We start from the raw sequence: 21,213 nt of genomic DNA on the forward strand, positions 1-21,213 counted from the left end.
AGAGAGAGACAGAGTAAGTAAACCAAGGAGGACCTTGGTGAAACGCCAGAAAGATGAGAAAGAGGGATGGAAGAGAAGAGTAGGAGAGAGAAAGTCACAGAGTGAGACAGAGAAATGACCTCTTTGAATCTGGACTTCTCTGGCAGCACTCTGTTTCCATGGCAACAATTAAAATAGGCCTACATTCACAACCATACAGAAACAGTTGATGGACACAGAGATACACACACCGACATACAGTACACACACATTTTTCACTTGAGCATTGATCATGTAAATGAATTGATGTAGTCGCTCTGCTGTGTATTCTTAAAGAGAGTGTAGAGTGTGAGAGAGAAATACACACTGAGTCCTCTCAGGCACAGATTAACATAAAGACCTCTGATGATCTTACAAACACACACACACCCACACACACACACACACACACCATCAACATGCTCCATCAGGTGGAGAATGACTAATAAGTACAAAACCAAGGATGGAGCATCGAGATTCATTTCAACATGAGACATTTTTTTGAGTGCAGGCATGTGTTTTTCAAATAAAGAGAATTAAATGCTCATGGGGGGGGAAAACTAGAAAAGGGTAAATCTTGAAGTTTGAGGGAAATCACTGATCTCCGATGATCTGCCAAATTTGAATTCTACCCCCCCCCCCCCACACACACACACACACACACACACACAAACAAAAACACTCTTTCATGCATATGCACTTGCACCAAACTCGCCATCTCCCTCTCCCTATCTCTCCCTGTAACACACAGTTGCCTGCAGCCACGCACACACCCGCGGGGTACAGATTATATTAGCCAACGCACTGTGTAACTCCAATGATCATTCGGAGAGCTGAGGCCATTAAAAAGTCCCATAGTGAGTCAGAGCATGTCTCATAAAGAAACACAAAAGGCGTGTACAAAACTGTAGATTACACGAGCGAGGTTATGACACTAAATGAGTCCATTTCCCGACCACGCGTCTCACCCACCATTGGCTCTATTAGCCACACCAGTGCACAAAGCAGCAATATCAGTTACACATGGACGGGCCGCAGATAGCCTCTACCAGCCCGAGACCCCCGAGGTCCAATCCCCCACATACACACTTTCATGCTTTCCCAAAACAATTTTTTTTTTTTTTTTAATGGGGAAAGGTTTTCTGAATGCACACGCAAAAACATATTTAAAAATTAAAAAAAGTGTGTGCATTTGTTTAATAGTGTGTGTATAAATTTAATTAAAAAGTAGAAGAAACATTTAAAGGAGTTTGTTGATCTCATAGCCTCACAAACTCATGTAATTTGGATTTATTTGACAACATACAAGACCTTAATGTGTTATCAAAATACTAATAAGAAAGTAACTCCTAGCATTTCAAATCTAAATATGTTCTGCTCTTCTTACTCTTCTATGATAGTAAACTGAGTATCTTTGGGGTTTATACTGTTGGTCAGACAAACAAGTCTTTTAAAGCCCCTCAAAAGGTTTCAAATTCTTGTAAAGCATTTCAATTCAAAAAAACATTTATTAAGAATTTAACATTCAAATACTTGCTAGTGGTAACATACCTTTGTGTAAACCTACACGCCGACTTTCTTAAGCCAAGTGGCGTGTTATTTGAATGCAGTTTGAGCTATCCGCATGTATGACTACGCTGTATACAGCGGACGTAAACATACACGCCACGTGGCGTGTTATTGCCGCCTTGTTATCGCGAGAACAACATGTAATTGTGAGAAGCTACAGTCGAGTTTAGGAAAAGAAGAACCAGTTGGGTTTACAAAAGCAACAACATACTTCATTTATTATGTTACATTATTATTCCGAATTCGCAGATATTCGGAATTTCAAACAATTCAAACAACAGCATATTCCTGTTGAATATTCCGAATAAGGCCTTTTTCCAAATCCAGCATTTTCCGTTCACAGCATGTGGGATATTCCAGTATTATTAGGGTTTTAAAGGCATTGTTTGGACATGTATACAGCGCAATCGTTGCTATGGTTTCTGTGCACAAACCAACCAGCCAACAGTTTTGCAAGGCTTGAGACTCGAAAAGAAGGGAAAAGACAGCTACTTTAGAACAGCATCAAAGACTTGGATATCAACAGGTTTTTGAATATGCGCAAACATCGCTACGCCGACCTTTTTAAGAAGCAGGTTGAAGGAATGAAATAGGAGTGTTGTTGTCCAACAAGTCTGCCATAAAATCCTGTTTTAGGCTTCATGTGACTCAGTCACTCATTTTAAGAAGCTGATGTGTTTTCAGAGTTTTTAAAGGTCCCGAATGATGCTAATTTTAAAGTTAATTCTTGTATTTTGGGTTTCTACTTGAAAATGCTTACATGCTTTAATGTTCTAAACACACATTATTTTTCTTGTACTGTCTGTATGAATATACATGCATTCACACTTTGTCTGTAAGGCTTTGTTTTAGCGACGGTCTCTTTAAGCTCATCTACCGAAAAAGCCCACTCTGCTCTGATTGGTCAGTGGTTCCGGGCTCTTCAGCATTCATCTTCACCCTTTGCATCTCTGCACCTTTACTGCAGCCAAGGATTGACTATAATGGCACTGTAGCGGCACCCTCTACTTATATATAATATAGTTGTGAGATCCCAACCGTACTGAAGTCCTGACGACTAATTTAAAGGCACAGTTTCTGAATACGGACTGTGTGCATTTCTCTGTGGATTGAGAGTTTTGATACTTTCATTGTGTCTATATAGCACCTTGACCTGCTTAATAATCAAAATGACCCCCCCTCCCTTTTTACGATATGTGACCTTTAAGGGAAATTGTGATAGGAATTAGTTTTTCCTTTGTTTTTGTTAGAAATTGAATACACCAAAACAATTAAACAGTTAATTGAAAAAGTAGATTTATAAAAACACTGTTGGTTGCAACCTTTCATTTTGTTGCCTTTTGTATGATAAACACAAAACATAATAAACACATTTCTCTGTGTTTTCTCTTAAAGGATATAAAGCCATGTTAACATTGAAATGCAGAAAACATTCTTACAAACATACTAATACAGCAGGATTAAGAGGAATGTGTTTCTTTTTGTACTCCTACTGCCTCGGTTATGACCGCTTGGGTTACTATACAGATGCAACAAGGCATCAGCCAATAAGGTAAGAACATACCGTACAGTTTCAGGTAGTTAACACCCCAACCCAACAAAAACCAGGTACTAAGTGGGCCCAAATGGACAATTTGGGCCCACTGGACAATAAACGGGCTAATAGTCCTTAATGAACGTCAAGGCCAACATGGCTCATATTGCTGAAGTGGAAAGTTGACAGAGCAGGGGATATGAAGCATGACGCAGAAATTACAGCTCCGTAATTGGCTCCCCTCTCAGTTTTTTCTTCAATTGTCAGCTATAAATCACACAATTATAACTAGCAGGTAGTCCACAGCGGATCTTTGCGTGTGTCAAATGCAGACCAACTATTAGAGGGCAGGTCATGTCCTGTAGGGAACAGACACTGGGCATTCAAATCAGGAAAATTGCTTTCCAGTCAGTCAGACACCTAACACAGGTGAACAAACAGGCACCGTATTGTTCAAGTTGTGTAATATGCATGACGAAACAGCACTGCGTTTCAATCACAACATATTGCTCTCACAGTAATAAATTCTTACAGGACAGGACACATTACTGCTGAGAATGGTCTGTGCGCTTGTGGCGTGTGTGTGTGTGTGTGTGTGTGTGTGTGTGTGTGTGTGTGTAGTTGATGAATTTGGTTTGAAAGGTTGTGAACAACGCTAGCAGTGGCTTGCTCTCCCTAATGCATTTTTAGAAGTGACATTTATGTTTTTTATGTTCGAATGAAAGCCAGCAGAAAAATGAAACCTTGGCGCTAGTCTTTAGCGAGCCCATGTCTTTGATTTGAAATTGATTCAACAGCGGACGGCACCTGACAATATTAAAAACATTTTTCAGTCTATGGAATCATTTTGAGAAGTGAGCCCCTGCTGCCCAGGGGGCGCAGGTCATTGATGATAGGAGAAATCAGCTGGATGCTGGAATTGCTGCCAAACCTTCAATACGTGAGAATATAACAGAAATGCCGGGCTAATTTGTGAACTCATTACAAACTGCTCTGATAAATATTCATGCAGTCTGTCTGTGTAGCCTGCTGTGGCGAGTGAGTGAGTGAGTGTTTATGTGTTTGGACCTGTGTATGTACAGTACATTATGTTCTGAAGCAGCCACTCACACGCCCCCTCACCAAAGCAGACCAGCCAAGCTTTGCTATCACATGCTCACCAAGGCTCCAGGACCAATCTACTGGCATAATGGTGTCTATTTTCAGAAAGAGGTAACGTTGAAGCGTCCATTGCTCTCTTCCTCCCAGAATCCCTCTCTTTTATTTTAACGCTATTTATCACTTTCTCTCTCTGTTTTATCATTTTGTTTCGACGAACAATGCTTCCTCTCAATTCTCCCACTTATCTCTCTCCTGCGCTCGCACTCTCTCAGCGCCCTCTTCTCATTATGTGGTAAGTGTCAGGTTTCTCGATGGTGTTATTTGCATGAAAACTGGAGGACAAAAGGCTACTGGCAATTTTTCACATTTATTGCCTGGTTTGATATTTAGGAGGACAGCAGAAGATGGCATGAAAAGACAATCTCTTTATATCTCTCTGGATGACTTCAAACAGTCTATGGTGCAAGTACATTATCTTAGCCTCTAAGTCATGCGTGCTGTAATGGCTTCATTTCTCCTTTTAGTTAAAATGAGAATGTCATGACGAGAGGTCCACGTATCAGAAGCAGCAAAATGGGAAACCAAGAGTTGGTATGGCTCATTGCGTCATGAGTTGTCTGGCACCAGTTTGCCCGATTCTTTGGGTTTCCAGTCTAAACCAGCAGGTGACACCTCGGCCTGTCCCAGAGCAACTGCTGACAGGTGATCAAAGAAAACGTTACCTGGACAACATCTTTGACCACACAGCAGCGGGATGTCGGGGCTGATCGCACACACACACACACACACACACGCGCACACACACACACACACACACACACACATACACACGCACACACACACACACACACACACACACACTGTAGCACCATGGTGGGTCTGAGGAAGGAAACAAACTTCCCAAGGCCTAAATTAAAACACTTGTTGCCTTCAAGATTCTCTTCAAAAAAAAAAAATCTCAGGTTATTTGTCTTTTTGTAGTTTGAAAATTGGCTGTTGTTGGAATGCAAAATAAACGGAAGCAGACATTTCCAGAAGATAATTCCTGTAATTGATATTCAGAAAATGAATATGTGAACTGGGAGCTATGGATAATTAGACATACAGATGCTTGTTATATATGGAATAATCATGGCAGAAGGAAAGCAGCGGGGGGGGGGGGGGGGGGGGGGGGGAGGACATACTCACCTCTGTACATATAAGGTCTATGATTACGCCTCTGCACACATATCCTACTTTATTTATAAGTTCAGAGTGTGTGTAACCTGGTGTACAGTGTTGTCAGCTCCAGTCTCTTGCAGCTCTGTGGCTCCCCTGCTTGTCTGTGCCTCTGCTCTGGGCCTGCAGCATCCGTGATGAACAGGAAGAGTCCTGGCTGAGCTAACTGAACTCCCAATGCAGTCACTGACCACCCGCGGACAGAGCCGCTCCACGTTACCCTAAGTCATCTTTGGCCTGGACAAGATGCCGTTGATATGACAAGTGAAACTCAGACTGTTTGTGTGCCTTCCTCTCCAGCTGCTGCAGCTCCGGTGAGAGAGTCCGGCACGAAACACTCATCAATACTGTCCACAAGTCTATACTTTATTTTCCAATGTGATCTGGCAGGAGAAAGAAACACGCTTGAGGCATCATCTGGAACAAATGATTGATTTTAAATTATTTTTGTATCTTTATGCACATACATGTAGAGTAGTTGTATCAATTTGAATGTTTTTTTTCCTACAGATAATACAAGGGTTATGAAAAAAAGAATGGAAGGCAGGGATTTGCATTTGCTTCTTAAAATGATGCCACGAGGATTAGAGATTAATCAATTAACTGATTAGTTGTCAGCTATTCCACTAATCTCCAACGCTTCTGATAATCGATCAAATTCTCTGATTCCATCTTGTTAAATAAGAACATTTTCGAGTTTCTCCTCTTCTCTGTGACAGTAAACTGAATATCTATGAGTTGTGGACAAAACAAGACATTTGAGGATGTCATCTTGGGCTTTGGGTAACACTAATCAGCTTTTTCATCATGTTCTGACATTTTATAGACAAAACAACTAAACGATTAACTTAAAAAATACCATACATATATTATTCGCCAATTAAAACTAATTGTTAGTTGCAGCCTTAATGAGGATTTTCATTTTATGATTATAGTTACATTTTAACCAGCTTTAATGTGCCCAAATGTCAGTTAATGATATATTTCTATACTATGAAAACCTGCACGCTTCAGAGATGTGACATCTCCAATATGTGATATACTGTGTGTTATGTGTTATTGGGATGTTTGGATGTTTTTCTTTCAATATGGTCCCACGGTCTGAGATGAAGTTAATTAACTGAATTGAGCTAAACAACAACTACTCGACTTCCATTCTTATTGGGCATACCTGTGTTCATCAAAATATTAAGATTGATGAATATGATTAAAAAATATATTGATTAAAAAAAGCCATCAGTAATTACTCTATGTGATCATCAAGGCCAAAGAGATTTCCGTTGGCCTTGACGATCACATAGAGTAAATACTGATCTATTTTTTACGGACTTTTCCGGAATTCAAACCCAAAACAATAACACATCTCCACCCCAAGTAGAAAAAGTCGGCAGATTTTCACCCTGGATCACTGCTGAAAACTGTAAAACAAAATATGCAGACTCCATTTGGGTCTTGTGAGCATGCAGTAGGTAAACATGTTTTTAATCAAAGGTAATAAAGCTATACTTGTCCTAAAGTGTGGCATGTAGGAAGATGCCAAGAGACCAAAAGGCAAGTGGGTGTATTTATAAAACCACTATTAAATGCATCATAATTTCTGAAAACTTAAAAGAAATTGATTAGTTGAGACTTAATATGATTTGTTCCACACTCGTTGGCATGAAGCCCAAGTGCTAACAGTCTGTAGATATTGAATGCAATGTAAGGTAAGCCCTTAGACAAATCATGCTGTTTTCTTCAATTACAAGACAGAATGAGGCGTCTTTTCTTATGGATGGGCCCTGGACTGACAGCTGTACAACTAAGCTGGAGGTTGCATGGCAACACTGGATGTCCCATTATCCAAACAACACGTTTGGAGTCAAATATTGCACCCAACTGTATAACCACAATGCAGACCTGCTGCCCAAGCTCCCAGCAGCTGTTCCTGGCAGGAGCGGAGCTCCCATAGGACACATCAGAGCAGAAAGGGGAAGAATAAGGCATCGCCAGAGCCCCGGACTCACTTGGCTAATTTACTGGGCAGACACAGTGACAACGTGAAGCATTTTCTCATCCATCAGGCGTTTCCTGAGATGTGGCAGCTGTTGAATGGGTAAAAGCGCCTGCAGCTGTTTGATGATGTGCTGGTCCTGCAGCCGAGGGAGTCAGAGACGAAGGATAATGCACGATCAACTTGCTCGTCCACACACTGCCATCAAGCCTGGGGTCGTACTAGAGTGAAAACAGTTTGTCTAGTCTCAGGTGGTGGTGTGCGTTTCTCCGGATTGTGTGTCTTTGCAGGGATGCACGTTTGTTGCAAATCCCTTTCCATCTACAATCACCTGTTTATTATTGCACATCAAGTCTCTTCTAGACACAAAGACAGTTGCACACTTCAGATTGACAAATGTGTTTTGACAACACTCAGGGAGATAAGCACTTGGTCTGCAGGATCTCTCCCAGGGACACGTTTCTATTTACACCTACTCCGCCTCGCAGAAAAGACGCTTAATCTTCTCCATGATTTGTGACTTCAGCTCTGAAATCCCTCGCTCCCCTCTTTTCTTTTTCCTCTTCCATGCTCACTTTGTCTTTCTGTTCTCCTACTTCCCTTCCGCCTCATTTTATCTACCTGCCTTCTCTCTCTTCCTCATCTGCCTTGCATCAGCATTAGTGCTTCAGTCCATGTGTCATTGTGAAAGACCTTTACGGGAGTTTTTATACGTATAGAGTTATGCGGCACACTGCATTGTCTGTCGAAAGGTAAACCGGGGGATAGGATGAGTATGGCACATTGAGTGACCCTTATGCCAATAACAGCACTGTAATCAATTTAAATGTGTTTTATTGTCAGCTTTTCACAGATTAGAGCCACAATAATCTGTCCTCCTCTATCCATCTCATTCCAAGCTGTTATTTTTGGCCTCAGGATTCTGCCTTTTTGGATTAGTAGGTGTGGTGTGGTTGTTTTTTTTTCTTTGTGTGGCCGAGTGTGTTAATGTGTGTGTAGTAGTGAGAAACAACAAGGTTGTTCAGCAAGGTATCTGCACCACTCCATTGTGAGGGGAAATAATCTCGAGTGGATGCGGTGCTGGATCGTTTTTTTAAAAGAGGATACTGGAATACAGTGTGGCCGCGTGCTCACAATCTGCCTCTATGAGTGTAAAATCAACATTTCATGGGTACGCTTCAATACATCAAAACCCAAGCCCTGAAATATGCTTAAGCAAGAACATGGCCTAATCCGCTAGTGTACTGTGTCTGCCTGTACACACATCACTAACCCTGCCAAAGGGAGAGGACAATGAGGACAATGTGTGTGTTCAGAAAAACTAAAAACATTACCAGGAACTCTTACACAACAGCGTTATTTTTTTACACACACTGCAATTCAGGTAAAATGTTGATCTTCTAATAATTGGCCTTAGCTTGATTATTTGGCTATAATTGCCTACGCACAATTCTGTAAATTCTGTGATATTTAGAGCACCACATGTAATTAGAACATGTTAATCTCTTACAGGCCTCACTAAATCATACCACCTCTACAAACACACTGTAGGAGAGACACCTCCTCCCTCTTCCCCGAGGCTGAATGTTGACTGATGACTTTCATTTTCAGCTATTAATTCTGTTGCTAATTTTACACATTTCAATTAATTCCAGGTATTCTTGCACGGGACCTGCTATGATTTGAAGCTGCCGGAGGATGGATTTCACTAACTCTGCCATTTTCCTTACTAGTAGCCCATAATGCATACACAGAAAAGAAGCTGCACATTTATCTTTAGCTCTATTTTCTACAGGCGCAAAGGCTGTCACGGCTGTCTCTCTCGCGGTCTTCCCAAGGCTGGCGTGCCGAGCGCCTCTCCGCTGCGGGATGATGATGAGACTCCCCACAGGGATAATGATATCTACGAGTCTCTCTCCAACGGATGTCCCCCGGATTTAATCCCACCCAACGCGTAGCCAGAAGAAAATGATGCGCGCCTCAGAAGAACAGCAGCAGCACTACATGTACATACAGACGTGGGCCGACAGTCAGGTTTGCCAGCAGCCAATGAGATAAGCAAAGAGGCAGTTAGTCAGACTGGCCAGCTCGCCAGCAGACATCCAGCAGGAAGAGAAGCAGACACAACACACTGCCCCAGGTGAACACCTAAGCATAGTGGGTGGCACCAGCGTAAAACTGGTCTCGAGAGCAATCTCAAGACCACTTGGTATCATCTCGGAAACTCAGGATTTTATTTCAAGACCGGTCAAGATTAAAAATGCTTTTTGACTATTTAATCGAGGCATTGCTCACGGTACACTTAATAATATAAGTAAATAAAGAAGAATCTTATTTTGTTTTCTGCGGGGGGGGGGGGTTTTGTGGGAAGGTGGATATTTCCGATCAGTTTAAGGAGTGCCTTTGGTTGGCATTTACCAAATTTTATCATGACATGAAGTGTTGGCCTCGCACTGTTGTCTGATCTTGGTCTTGATCTTGGTACACTCTGGTTTTGGTGAAGACTTTAAGTCCCGCTTTAGGTGGTCTTGACTACAACACTGCTGGTCTCCCCAAAGCTAAAACGGCTTTTCTAATCCGAGTGTGACCGGATGTCCACTGTGGTCATATCAGTGATAAAATGCCTTGCCAGATTGTATGTTATCTTTGAGCTGATAACACACCAACCCAAGGATAAAAGTAGTTTTTTAAAGCATCTGTTAAAAGGAGTTCTTTTGCTTTTGCTTCCGTCCAAAACAAGGTCAGCGCAAGTGGTCAGATACAGTGACAACCTTGCAGCTGTTAGAAACTCAATGTCTTGCTCAAGGACACCTCTACCGGTCAGACACTCAGTAAGGGCCTGTCTGCTTTAAGGACACGCATCTTAATTCCCACTGTGCCAGTCTCCTGCCACCGCACATGACTTTAGGGTGCTAATAGGTAGAGATATAGTTTTGTACTAATCAATGAGACATAAAGACAGAGAAATTCTGAAACACAGCAGTTCTACCATAGAGTCATATCTAAAATGCACAACTTTAGATTTTTTTTTTATTGTTAGTAGCTGTTTTCTCTTTTTAATACTGTCTGAAATAAAGCAAATTAAATGTAATTTTTACACATTAAACACCTCAACCAACTTGCAATCAATCACATGCATACCAAATGTTATCGTCTGAAATGCTAACATATAAATACAACCCTGCACTTGAACAAACTTTTCAAACAGTTCAGTGACGCACCAACTGCACTTTAATTATAAATATTCATGGCTGCTTATATATAACCAAACAGTGGCACCGACTACGGGGAGCATGTGTAAAAGATGATCTGACTCCCGCTCAGGTCAGGAGACCTCCAGAGCATCGCTGCGCCTGTCGCCATGACTACCCGGAGGACTCCATTTGCAGCGCCGCAGTCAGCGGAGGGAACCGCTCCAGTACCTTCAATTAGCAACCCATTATCATTCATGAGTTTGTTTGTGCAAAGCTGTAAGATTGAATTGCAGTTAGTCCTTCCTCCCTGCTCTCGACTGCTGATATAATGTAAAGCGAAGCAGAGGTGGCAGCACGACAGCGCCGTTCCAGTGCCATTGCCACGCTTCATTGGGCTAATTTCGGCTCCGTTGAGGCCTGGCTCATCCCTGTATCTCTCCAGGACGGTGTCAGTTGTACTTGCAAGACATGCAGAGGTCATAAATTAGCAATAGGGCCCCTTGAAGGAGACATGCTGTTAAGCTTCAACCTGGTGGTACTCTTAAGGGGAGCTTTTAAGACTCACTGCTTTGCATATAAATATATTCATAGATTTGGGTATATTTGTTTCATTTGACAGTATAGCGCTGGTCTTGCCCTTTGACAGTGAAAAGTGGAGCTGCTCCCTCTCCTGCCTGAGCTGCTCTCTTCAAGTCTCTTATTTGATATCTCATCGCTCCTCGCTTAAACCTGAAGTTGTTCTAGTCCGCCTTTGTTAAGGCCATCTCAAAGCTTTTATTCCTGCCCCAAGGAGCTAGGATGGAGGAGGGCTCTCTAAGTAGCTATAAGCGAGGAAGCACAAGAGCAGCCTTCCGGGAATCCGTGCAGCTGAAAGTCGTGGCTAACTCCGCCCATACAGCTGACAAATTCACGTGACACTTCAGGGGAAAAGACATCTCACACCTTAAAAAAAACACTCTCGCTTTATCTCTCCTCCCATGATTTCCTCGCAGCTCTCCCATGCTTCCTCAGTGAGACAGACTAAGACACCAGGAAGTGTAGCAAGTGAAGGAAACATGGATGCAATTTAAGGACCCGGGACGTACCCTCTGTCTTCATGAATAAAAAAATAAAAAAACGGAGCCGTTACTATTGTTTATCTCAGATGCATTAACCGCTCATCCAATGTGACCAGTGGACAAAAGCTTTCTCTTGATACCATCACATAACTGACAGCTCCCTCTTCTCTCGCTCTGATAGGATCATCCACACAACAACAACATATTTCACTCGTTGTTAAACAGGGCCCACTGGCCTAGTAGCTTCAGTGGTGTGTTTCGGTCCTCCCGGCTGTTGTGTGTGATATAATGGTGTTGACCCCAGTGGCGCCAAACCCTCCATGTTGAGTTATTAAATTTATGCAACTGCTAAGCTCCTCAACTATCACAATGTCTGCCTTCGGTCGCGGTGCATGGCCAAGGCATGTTGTGGACATTCTCAATTTCGGGGGGGAAATTGAGCAGCGAGCAACAAGAAAGAGAAGGGGGGGGGGGGAGTGAGCCCTGTATATTTTATTCAGTGGCAGCAGAGTACAATTCATAATCAGGGCAGACTGATTCACAGTTTTAATTAAAAAGTAGCCTTATAGCGCCGGTGGTAGCATCTTGATTTATGAAGACCCGACCGCAGGCTCCCATCCACCAGAGAGAGTGAGTTCACCGTGGAGGAGGCGGCTCGGGGAGAGAAGGGACGGGGAGGCTAACAATCATGAGGAAGAAGTGTCTCGTTTCTCACAGCAAGGTGGCTGGCACTGTGGGCATATATCACAGTGTGAGTGTGTCTACGCTCGAGCTGGAGCGATACACGGCCGATATTATAGATTGATTTTAGTATTAGCTTACAAGTTGGCTAACAAGTACAAGGAAATTCTAATATTGAAATGTCAAAAGTATGTTGTAGCTCATCTGGAGCCACACTACGACTGGAGTGGACTGAACCATGTGAACCTTTCAACGGGGTGAGGGCCATTGAGAGGCTGTCAAACTTTAGTCAACTTTAATAGTTTACTTATAAGGCTTACAATTATAGCTGGAAAGATTAATCAATTACATCAACAAACATCTCAGATTCCAGCTTCTTAAATGTGATTGTTTTCTAATTTATTTACTCCTCTGTGACAACAAGACATTTAAAAGGGTGTCATTTTGGGTTTTTGGGAAACACTGATTGAAATTTTTCACTATTTTCTGACATTTTAAAGACCAAACAATCAATTAATCAAGAAAATAATCAACAGATTAATTGACAATGATAATAATCATTAGTTGAAGCCCTCTGTACAATGACATTTTTTCATATTATAGATAAAAACATACTTTCTGAGTGCTTAGTCCTATTCCCCTCACTACAACACCCCTGTTCTCACATATCAATATCAACCTTAAAAAATCCAGTATCGGCCCATTCTGCAGCTTTACTATATGAAGCATGCCTCTGACATGATACACTGGAAGTAAAAAATAAATATCATAGGGGAATATCAGGGAAAACAAAATGATCGATAGGTAGGGGTACACATATTGGCTCTGGAATAAAGAGTATTTTGGAAAATAGCCAGCGCTGCAAATTTAAGCAAGGCTGATGGAATTTGCTTTGGTCTGACAGTAATGTTAAGTTTATGTCAGCCTCTCCATTTAAATCACCACCATAACAAATCCCTTGATACAGAGAGATTTTAATTTAAAAAAAAAAACTGTGTGTAAAAGAGGGAGAGAGGGGGAAGATAAATGCAGAGAGAGCATGACAGAATAGAGGGAAAGTAGCAGAGAGAGCATTAGATGAGAAAGATGATGCAGAGAATGAAATAGAACAGGGAAAAGAAACAGAAAAAGAGTGATTACATGAGGGAGATAAGTGGAAAGTAGGAGCTCATTCTGCAATGAAGTGAAAACAGAAAAGCACAGTGTGTCTCGACTTTCCAAATGCCTGCGTTTATTTTCATTGGCTCACTGCGGTGTTCTAGAACTTCACTCTGTGTTTTAGTGTGTGTGTGTGTGTGTGTGTGTGCGTGTGTGTGTATCTGTTTTTGCTTCGTTCTGTGCTCTCCTTTTCTTCGTCACTCTCGATGATTGATTTTTTTAAGGTCTGGCTCACTCGTAATCACGACAGAAACTACAGTGAGTACACACACACACTCACAAACACAAACACACACTCACACAAACACACACACTGACATGCGCACTGACCCACCTCGAACTCTCGCCAACATACACACAAGCGTGTAAGGAAAGGTTGCATCAATTTGAATGATGCACATACTTTGAAATAATCCATTCATGTTTAAGGTACACAAGGCTCCGTGTTAAGTAATGAACATGCAGACACTGTTTCTCAACGTTAACCATTCAAGCAAATCCATACTGCCTCTTCAATTAACCCAGCAAATTCATCACAAAGGATACACACTTATAGAAAGACTTCCACACACAGACAGACTGGAGAATGTGTTGCGTAGATGAGCGCTAACCCTGCACTGTGCAACATAAGAGACAGTATCTTATGTTCCCCCGAGGGTTTCCCTGCTTCATAATAGATATCAGACACTTCGGCAGCAGTTACAGATAATGTCAGGGGGCAATTTTATCGTGACAGATAATATAATTGCAGTGGACTTAAAATGTAATTTATTATCATCCTGATGTCAAAACAGAGCTTGCCCTTTACTAGGAGAGAAGTGCCATTTTCCCATATTTGAACACCGACTCAAATTTGAGACTGTGGCGCTATCTTATGCACATACTGTACACGATGAAGACTGTTTCAAGAGGCAACTAACTGCGGAGAATTTCACATGAAAAAAAAAGGCACATTTCTATACATTAAGAATGCAATAAGTCCTCCAAACCATAAGATGATATACATTGGTCAGTTATTCCTACCCTCTGACACGCCCCACAGGATGTTTCAGAAATCTGCACCCCTACGGATGGCAGAAAATACAATCGCAGTTTGGTTAGGTTTAGGCACAAATCGACTTAGTTAAGTTTAGAAAAAGATTGTGTTTCGGGTTAAAATCCAATGCTACTTCACTTCCTGTTAGACACGTGACGCAGAACGTGATGTAGCTCTGACTGATCTCTCCATTTACTTTTATTTTCAAACTGGACACGCAGTCCGGTCTCCTGGGTCAAAGTCCTGGGTTTGTCTGACTGATCGACCACTCTACCCTACCTCCTAACACGGACAGTTTGCAATCTTATTCTTTGTCAACTTACTTTAGGCTTTGCTCCCGCCATAACTACTACGACAACTAGAGGGTGCCGCCTTTATAAACGTAAATATAAATCGTAAATTGATGATTGAACAAACAACTTATGTAGGCCTTTTTCTGGGGAGGACAGTCTCTAAGAATGTGAAGGCGGGTGTTGCATGTGTTTTAGCCTATGAAAGCCAAACATATTTATTGCCTTGCCTTTGTATCTTCCTTAAAACATACCATGGTTTTTAGGATGGAACCTGTCAATAATCGCCTTCGTAATTACAAGCAATGAATAAGACCAAACCTGCGCCATATAACACTAGCTGTACAGCTAGATATGTCCTTTGAAGGATTTACAGTTACAACACGTGAGGGCCTTATGAGCCAAGACAGCTTGACTCTACCGTTGAGTGCTCAGTTCTGAGAATTAATATGGACTGTAGACGTCCTATAGACCTACTCACCAGGGACATTTTAAGGCTGATTGCCTCTGTACTCTCCACTGACTCGTATTATACAGTTAACTGTATGTTTAATGGAGCATCTCGGTGACCCTGCGAGCCGATGTGCACATCGTGATTTTGCAAAATTTGCCATGTCTCTCCCAGGTCTGCTATGTTTGTTATCTTTCTGCCCAATGAGGGAATACAATCTTTATGTTTTTGCTTGTGTGGATTCAGTTGTAAAAAACACTTCTTGGTTTGGTCAATTCAACTTATTGGGGAGCCAAGTCATTACTCATCAGTATTCAATAAGAGAATTTACAAGTACTTACTTCCAATCTCTCTCTCTCTCACACACACACACAGACAGACACACACACACACACATCCTTAATGAGGGTGCCATCAGGGTCTGGCTGTGTGAGTGTGCTTTAATTGTCTTATCTTTCGAGGTGGCACATTCTTGGGCTGAGGCTTAATTTAACAGCCAGTCCTCCTCAAGTGCTGATGTTATTTACACCCTGACCCGCACGCACGCACACGCACACACACACACACAACAAATACAAACTGTATTAGAAACAAGCCATGCACTGATCCCCTTGTTATTCTGTTTGTGTACACTACCACAAAGAGCACACCTCTGACAGCGCTGCATAAAACAAGAGTCCAAAGTGTTAAGCGCCTTCAAAGGTTAGAAAGCGAAGATGTTTCGGCTCTCTTCTGCTGTACCTCGAACAGAAAACATCTATATTCAAGATTCTGACAGGAGTGCAGAAGGAATAATTGTGTCTCATGAATATTAGTCTGAAATATCTGCATAAAGATTGACAAATCAACTAAACAAGGAAACAATACACATGTTGTTCCCATAACCCAATCATAGAGTCGCATAACCAGATGTGGAACATATTAACAATTGTCACACCTTGTGTTTTTCTTTTTATCAAATGTAACTAGCCTTTTTTCCGATGTATTGTGGGTGTTGCAGTTAATTAGGCTGCATCTTTGCCCCAAGTTTTATCAAAATCCCACTGGCAATGACTGAGATATTATGAAAAATAACTGACGCAATGCCACACTTGGGCCACTAGACTAATCTATATTTCTTTCCCAGCATTTTTTATCAGTGACACAAATGCCAGTGTGTGGAAATCTAGTCCATGTTAATCCATGAGTACAAAATCTCTTGTCAATGTTTTTCGGGAGTTTTCACGATTGAACAGTCGGAGCACTTACAGCTTTTTTTATTTTATTTATTTTTTTGTCAATACCTCTCCAACTCTGCTTCTAGCTTTCAGAAATCAATACGAGATGCAAACAGGAATAATCGACTGAATACACTGACGAGCTTAAGCTGTTGCAGGAGAGCTGCATTGTCTCCAGATGCATGGAGTGTAATCACGCAGACATTAACAAACCTGTTATGTTTGTATAGCTCACATCAAGGCGCCTGGGTAGCTCACCTTGTAGAGCGCGCGCCCATATATAGAGGTGTACTCCTCGACGTGGCGGGTTTGACTCCGACCTGCGGCCCTTTGCTGCATGTCGTTCCCTCTTCATGTCTTCAGCTTTCCTATACAAATAAAGGCCTAAAATGCCCAAAAATATCTTAAAAAACAATAGGTCACATCACAATCTCTTCCCTTTCTTCCTTTTGTCTGTAGTAAGAAGTGTTACAGCATCTTCCTGTTTTATACAAGACAGATTGGCACATGCAACCTATTCTTCCCCTTCTCCATCCCACCTTTTTACCTCTCTTTCTGCAGCATGGTTGCCACAAATCACAGATTTTGACAGTATGCTGATGAGGTCCCTCCAAGAGGCATTAGCTCCCTATTGGGAGTTGTTCTGCTAAACTCCTGGCGAGTAATCCCTTTTCTGGTATAGACTGATTGATTGTCCAGCACAGCTTTCACAAAAACAAAGCTTATGGAGCGAAATAAGTTTAAACAGCATTACTTAGAAGCTTCTGCAAAACAAGACATTGATCAAATTCTGTAAGTATAACATTAATCACATACTATGACACAGGTGTTATTATTCCAAATTAAATATAAATCAGAGGAGTTGCCCTTAAATCAAAGACGACAACACCAGGTTGCTGTAGGTTGTATAGAGTTATGTAAAACCTACAGTCAGTCTGTAGAGGGAAACAAAGTGATTGTTTTGTTGTGAGCCCCAGTATACTATGGATTTCACTGTCCCGCTGGCATTTCAAATGTACTGCCAGCTAAAGTATACAAATAAAGAATCTGCTTGGTTTATCATCTCGCTCCAATCGTCCTTTTCTCTCAACTACAAAGCAAAACCCTCTGACTCTCACTCGCATTGTAAGTCCTCTAGGTATGATGATAAGAGTTTCCTGTCGATCGTGGCTGAGTAAAGATGCTGACCTGTGGCGTACACACACACATACACACACAGAAACACACAAACAGAACCACAGAAACAAATCCTTCACCCGCTTCAACAACACAACTTCTAGTTGAGGCAAGAAAACAACAAGTCAGTTGAAGCCGAGCGCAGAGCTACTCTTTCTGACAGCTGCTCACATACCTGTCCTAGTTTTTAGTCAAGTCAAGATATATAAACAGGGAAAACAGTGAAATGCATGCACACAAGTATAAACATTAAAATTAAATACATAGTATTACAGACAGACAAAGATACACATTAGCCTGCAACTAGCAAATATATTCTTGATTGATAAATCACACTCTAAAAGTTGTCCATGGATACATTGCAAAGAAGAACGGCCAATAGCTAATTCAGCCTACTTTTTTTATGATGCGGTCAATTGGACAAAACAAATAAGGGCTTTAAAAAAAATAACAGGTCAAGTCTCAGCCCACAGCTCTGACGGCATCATCCTTTTAAGAAGGTGGGCGTAGTTGTCTTGATTTGAAACCGCTGGTTAAGTCTATAGCTAAAACATGGCCATCTTCCAGACTATAAGCCAAGGTGACATCTTCAGATTGTTCTGTTAAAGGACCAGCCTAAATTCACTTTATAATTATATAAATCTTAAAGAGGGCATCAAAGCCTCATAATTGAGAGGCTGGAACCAACATATGTTGACATTTTTCCATGGTAAATTACTTAAAAATGAATTTTCTTTCTTTCTTTTTGTAGAACAGCTGTCTTTTAAATTCCTGTTGATTGACAAATTGTTTCACCTAAGGGCTAGGCTATATGGAGAAAAATCTTAGTGCCGATTTTGCAACAATATTGTAGGGTTGACAATTGGGGCTATAGATTAGATTTTTGCTAAATAATCATCAGTACCATGGATATAATCTATTTCCTCGATGTTCAACTTCTGGTACTGCTCCGTTGCAGACCGAAATTCTGCCGGATTTTACTTATTTAGGCCGGATGTCCATTGCCTTGGGCTTCCTCTGTGTTGGAATTTTAAACTCCGGTGGATTTCTGAGGACTATGGTTACCTGCTGCTCAGATCTCTGCAGGGTAAATCCAGACAGCTAGCTAGACTATCTGTCCAATCAGAGTTTTCTGTTCCAAGACTAAAACAACTTTTGAACGTATTCATGTTCCACCAAAACAAGTACCTTCTTTTACAGCGGCACTGTTGCTCCGTACGGCGCTCTGCACCGCCCAAGACGGTTGTGACTGGTTTAAACCAGAGCACGTTTTCACTGGCAAACCCAGACAACCCTGGCCATAACGACTAAGTGGGTAAAGGTAAAGAGTAGGACCGCAATAACAGACTGGTAAGTAACCTTACTGTAATGCAGCCTGTAAAACCAGGAAAAGACAACACTTGTGTCATATCAGTATATAGCAAAAGCCTAAATCTAGTCTTATGTCTCGATGTAGATATATTGCCCAGCCCAACAACTTGAGCACAAACACTGACAGCACCTTACACCTCGTCACAGCAGCATCTGAGAACGTGCCAGAAAATAACAGATGCCACCAAAGCAAATGTTGGAAGTGCAACCCTCAGCTAATGACTGGATCTGCAGGCCCTTATCCAGATGACTTATGTTACTGCTCCGCTGCTGGAGACAAGGATGAGTTAAGCTGTATTGATCTGCTGTTTTTGCCACGCAATCAATGCCATGCCACCACACAGATCTTAGCTGTATTTTCAGGTCAAGCCAAAAACACGTGATCTTACGAACCAAATTCAATTAATATTAAATGATAGCATTACTCCGAGATAAATAACCCAGCAGAGACTTACATTCACCCCGCTGCGGCATCTTACAAGTTTATTCAATTACAAGATAATTGAACATCAGCGAAGCCTAGGTGCAACAATGAGATTTTAATTCATTACAAAGAGAAACTTGCAGGGGCGAGTTTTGCCGTGCCTGAAAAGTTTTTTTGAATAAGACTGAGTTATTGAAATAATGAGATATGGCCACAAACTGCAAATGGTGATAAAAACTGAATAGACAGCAGGACAGGAAGATCAGAAGTCATTGTCTTCCAGAGAAAAACCCAAAGCTGCACTTTTTCTATCCTCTACTCCACATCACAACTACCAAAAGACTTCCTTCCTTCATCAAAAGCCTCCTAACTCCTTACTGACTCTTAAATTTGCTCAAATTTAGAAAATAAAAACACAGTCAAAAGGAAAAGAGGAGAAAAAGAACGTCCTATTTCAACACCCTTTCTGTGTAAAAAAATGTATAATAGTAATAATAATAATAATAATAATAATAATAATAAAAAAGGCATGCAAAGAAGAATGATGTCAGTCATAAATACCATCCCAAAATAAGGACATAAACATACTGGCAACAGACTTAATACAAAACACTTCAGGAGGTATTTATATACCCAAGAGGTGCTCATTTATCTCACTGTTACGCTTCAACACAGAAATGGTGAAAGGTGATCCAAAAATATATTTCATACTGTATTTCACACATCAAAAGATTGTAGCCTCAATATAATATTCTACCAGTTTTGTACATTGGATATGAGCGATGACGTGTGCTCCCAGAGTCTAAATAGGAGTCTGTTGTTAATTGGATTGGACTGAAAAATGAGTGCTGCACTTAATTAATGCCACTGAGTGGTGGTGGTGTAATGAGGGGCCAAAAATCTCATTAATGTTAGGTGCACAAGTTTTTTTTTTTTAAAGTCATGAGACGTTATTATTCTAATAGGTCCTCCTTTTAACCATTATTCCAAGCAGTGCATTTTTGTAACAGTTTATGTAAGAGCAGCAAGATTGCTGGACTTGAATAATCTGTAACTGTAAGTATGATTTCTTATGAGATTCACCTCCGCTGTTAATTCATCTATATGCTAATTTTTTATGACGTAAGGCAATAGTAGGCAATGTGCAGCGTCAGCAAAGCCGAGGCAGCTGTGTGACTTTCAGCTAACAACAGAAGGCCGAGTCAGAGGCACATTATAACGAAGCTGCACTGTTGCTCTTCTGATGGCTTAAGGCTTGCAGTAATGGGAGTAACTGTGTGACGGCAGCGTTTGTAGTGTGCTCACACAGTGTGTGCGCAGTACATCACTCCTACATACCACAACAACCAGCGCCGTCATTAAAACCAAAAACAAATAAGAAATTTTGTTTCTCAATATCGCTCCTCTGCACCGAGACTCAGTCACGGCTGATTAACCGTGCACGGGAAGGGACAAAAACAGAGGAAGGGAGGGAAAGGAAGAAAAAGGAGAAGCAGCGAGTGGAAGAAAGGTTGCAGCAGAAGAATTGAAAGAGTGCTCAGCACCGAGGAGTGAGGAGATGAATGTGTGAGAAAACGATGGAATGTGCTGATATGATAATGGCCTCTCATGGGCCCCTGTGGCAAATACATTTGCTCTGTGTAATTTGGTCCTGGGAGAGAAAGAGAACGATGTCTTCTTTTATCTTAGCACACATAATGCACCTTCTCTCTTCCTCCTTCGTA

The 21,213-nt window shown here is 41.4% G+C and overlaps 1 protein-coding gene across 1 annotated transcript in view; it reads right to left on the bottom strand.

The window, feature by feature from the left end:
- LOC117958063 (glutamate receptor ionotropic, NMDA 2B-like) overlaps positions 1–21,213 on the bottom strand; it is a 131,487-nt gene that overhangs the window by 101,794 nt on the left and 8,480 nt on the right. The window lies entirely within an intron of this gene.

The sequence above is a fragment of the Etheostoma cragini genome, chromosome 15 (genome assembly GCF_013103735.1).
Source record: "Etheostoma cragini isolate CJK2018 chromosome 15, CSU_Ecrag_1.0, whole genome shotgun sequence".
In the NCBI taxonomy this organism is placed as follows: domain Eukaryota; kingdom Metazoa; phylum Chordata; class Actinopteri; order Perciformes; family Percidae; genus Etheostoma; species Etheostoma cragini.